This window comes from Microtus pennsylvanicus, chromosome 4 (genome assembly GCF_037038515.1).
Source record: "Microtus pennsylvanicus isolate mMicPen1 chromosome 4, mMicPen1.hap1, whole genome shotgun sequence".
In the NCBI taxonomy this organism is placed as follows: Eukaryota; Metazoa; Chordata; class Mammalia; order Rodentia; family Cricetidae; genus Microtus; species Microtus pennsylvanicus.
Genome location: NC_134582.1, coordinates 103406527 through 103410418, shown reverse-complemented (window position 1 = coordinate 103410418; position 3892 = coordinate 103406527). Strand labels below are relative to the sequence as shown.

Here is a 3892-nt window from a genome sequence, read left to right as displayed (position 1 = left end):
CATGGAAATGAAGACATGGCATCAGGCGTGTGAGACAGTTGGTCCTGTTGCATTTGCAGTTAGGAGGCAGAGTGTAGGCAGGAAATAGGACTGCCTATCAAGCCCAAAGCCCATCCCTTGTGCCTCCTTCCTTCAGTGAGGTTCCACTTAATAAAGTGGAATCTACAACATCCATAACAAGCACCAGAATCTGAGGAACAGTGTTCACATATAGGAATTCATGAAGGGAATGTCACATTCAAACCACTAAATGCTCCTTCATTTGTTGCGACTTTTTTTCCAGTGTCTCTTGGACTCACATCTGTGAACCCTAGATGGCATCCTACTAAACTCGATTCTGAATTTTCTGCTAACCTCCTTCATTAGAACAACAATCCGATATACATTCACCTTATGTCACCTGTGGACTTTCTTGTCACTGCCACTCATTTACTGATGTCTTAGTCTTGATCCTTGTTATTGTTTGAATATGAAGTTTTTCCAAGAGACTTGGGACTTCATTCAGTCTTGTTTCCTAGCTGGTAGTGTTATGAAATAAGTGGATCGTGGGATCATGAGGGAACTACTTAGACTGTGACTCCTGGTTGAAGGAACCTGGATGTATGGTATTGAAGGGTATACCATAACTCACTCTCTCTCTCTCTCTCTCTCTCTCTCTCTCTCTCTCTCTCTCTCTCTCTCTCTCTCTCTCTCTCTCCTTCTCTCTTTCCCCTTTTCTCCCTCAGTCCCTCCATCTCTTGGCTATGATGATGTAAATACCTTTCTTTCCCCATGTCCTTCAACCAAGATATTTTTGCCTTACCTCAACCCTCAAAGCAATGTAGCTACCAAACATGCATGGAAGCTTCTAAGATTCTAAGCAAGAATCCACTTTGTTTTTAAGTTGACTGTTTTTTCTTTCAGTATTTTATACAGAAACTGAAAAGTGATTAGCATAATGGCAGTCTTTTTACCTGACTTAAATGAATAATTCCTTTATTCAGAATGTCTTCAAAGTTTGCTTTGATAACTCAGGCAGTGCTATGTCCTCTTGATTCCTTTAACTCTTCTCCTGTTACTTGATTTCTTTCAGACTTCTCATTCCATCTCATAGTCATGCCCCACACCTTGCCTTCTTAAGCTGTCTCATTTCTGGACTAGTTTCTCTGATGCTTGGGTGAGATGCATAGAAAGGAGAGACTATAAGGGCAGTTGAGGTACAGGTTAATTTTTTTAAATTTTACATGAAAAACTCTCAATTACACATCCAAAGGGTTCAGCAGAGGATTAATATATGGAAAAATTAATGCAAAAGTCTTTGCAATAGACACAAATAATTAAGATTGTTGAGAGGTAAGAACACAACAAACTACATATAAGGGCTGAATTTAGTTTCAGGAAGAAAAAGACACTTGTTAAGAGGTAAAGAATTCACACTTTGCTGCTTTTTATTTCTCTATAAGACAAAATATAAAAATAAAAGTGCCTTTCTAAGTAAAAGAATTGACTATGAGCACATTACCAGAGCTAAAGGAAACTGAAAATTTGCAAGAAGTTCATTAGCCAGCATTGTATAACCAAATGATGATCCAAGTTTTTAATCTGTCAGCATTGATGATACAGGAATGAGGCTTGATAGATGTTGGCAACAGAGAAGCTGGCAGAGCTAATGAATGGGAAGTTGGTAGGAGGTGGTGAGGTCATGCAAGGGAATCTGGAGAAACCACAGAAATCAATAAACTAAAATTCTCAGAAAGATGAATATAAAGTAATTATAGTAGTTTGCATGTGAAGTCTCTGCCTCAGGTTCCCATGTTTAAACATTGTCTTTGAACCTCTTTTGGACCTCCAAGAACTAGATTCTGCTTTACAGAACTAGGTCACTGGGAATCTATAGCTTGGCCCTGCTTCTGAGCTCTCTCTCTCTCTCTCTCTCTCTCTCTCTCTCTCTCTCTCTCTCTCTTTCATTTCTCTCTCTCCTTCTTCGCAGACGTGAGCAAGCAGATAAGCAGCTATTCATGTTCCTGCTTACTGCAAGTTGCCTTCTATGAGAGATTGTGTACTCTTAAACTGAATCTAAACAATCATTCTTCCTTTAGTTGATTTTTGTCCAATTCTTGGTTACAGATAAAAGAAAGTAACACACACCCACACAAACACACACATAATAAAAATGTGAGGAAAAACCTGAAGGATAAAAAATGTAAAAATCGGTTGTCCTAGCGCTGCCAATGTTACGTCCTGCCATCGCTGCAGCAGCTACGTCTGTGTTTCGTGGCCCATCCCATCGCCAACTTCGTCATGCTCTCATACCTCATGGGCAAGGTGGCCGTTCATCTGTCATTGGAGTTGTGGCCACTGTGTTTGGAGCCACAGGATTCCTGGGTCGATATGTTGTCAACGCCCTTGGACGAATGGGGTCACAAGTGATCATACCCTATCGGTGTGACATATATGACACCATGCACCTTCGCCCCATGGGTGACCTGGGCCAGCTTATCTTTCTGGAATGGGACGCAAGAGACAAAGATTCTATCCGGAGAGCGGTGCAGCACAGCAATGTGGTCATCAATCTCATTGGGCGGGACTGGGAAACCAGAAACTTTGATTTTGAAGACGTTTTCGTGACGATTCCTCAAACAATAGCTCAGGTGTCCAAGGAAGCTGGTGTTGAGAGATTCATTCATGTTTCACACCTGAATGCCAGCATGAAGAGTTCTTCTAGGTACCTGAGGAGCAAGGCGGTGGGAGAGAAGGAAGTGAGAAGTGCGTTTCCTGAAGCCACCATCATACGGCCATCTGACATCTTTGGAAGGGAGGACAGGTTCCTCAATCACTTTGCAAATATTCGTTGGTTTGGCGATGTGCCTCTTATTTCTTTGGGTTTTAAGACAGTGAAACAACCAGTATATGTTTCAGATGTTTCCAAAGGGATTGTTAATGTGGTTAAAGATCCAGATGCCAGAGGAAAAACCTTTGCCTTTGCCGGACCGAATCGGTTCCTGCTCTTTCACCTGGTGCAGTACATCTATGGCATGGCCCACAGGACCTTCCTCCCCTACCCCTTGCCACGATTTGCTTACAGGTGGGTTGCCAGATTCTTTGAAATGAGCCCATTTGAGCCCTGGACAACAAGGGACAAAGTGGAGCGGATACATATCTCAGATGTGTTAACACCTGACCTGCCTGGCCTGGAAGATCTTGGCATTCAGGCTACCCCACTGGAACTCAAGGCCATTGAGGTGCTGCGGCGGCATCGCACTTACTGCTGGCTGTCTTCCGAGATCGAGGAGACAAAGCCTGCCAAGACAGTCGACTATTAATTCGTCCAGGCCACCTGTGTTCCTTAGAACCCATTACATAGTAAATGAGGTCGCTTTATTAAATATCTGAGGGTTCAGTCAAAAAAAATGTAAAAATCAAAAGTCTAAATTATTATCCACAAAATTTTCATTCACGAAAAATTAATGGTTTAATTTGGTCAAAACAGAAATATTATTTGTGTGACAGAAATTACTAGGATCTCAAGTATGGAAATATACTTTCTGACACAATCCATTTATAATTTGGAGACTGAAGATTTGTTCAGCGTCCTCACAGCCTGTGTTACAGGGCATCACTAATAAAAATAGATTTTTTTAAAGAGGAAAGTATGGGCCCCAGAAATAACCACAAACAGGCAAGTCGACCCTGTTTCAAACATACTGGCACTTCAAACAATGCAACAATGATGTAAAATTTGAGTCAAAACTTACTTTAATATGTAGTAAGATAAATTGAAAGTAAAATCAAGTTTTCATTTCACGTACCATTTTGCTTTTTAAAAATCACAATGGTATTTTGACACAGACAAAAGAAAAGGAAGCCCAGGTGTGGGTAAAAATCAAAGCAAGAATTGACAAAAAGCACTGGA

General features: G+C 41.1%; 1 pseudogene; it reads left to right on the top strand.

Moving 5' to 3' along the window:
* Positions 1–2197: 2197 nt before the first annotated feature.
* On the top strand, positions 2198–3379 carry LOC142848229 (NADH dehydrogenase [ubiquinone] 1 alpha subcomplex subunit 9, mitochondrial pseudogene; annotated as a pseudogene).
* Positions 3380–3892: the final 513 nt, after the last annotated feature.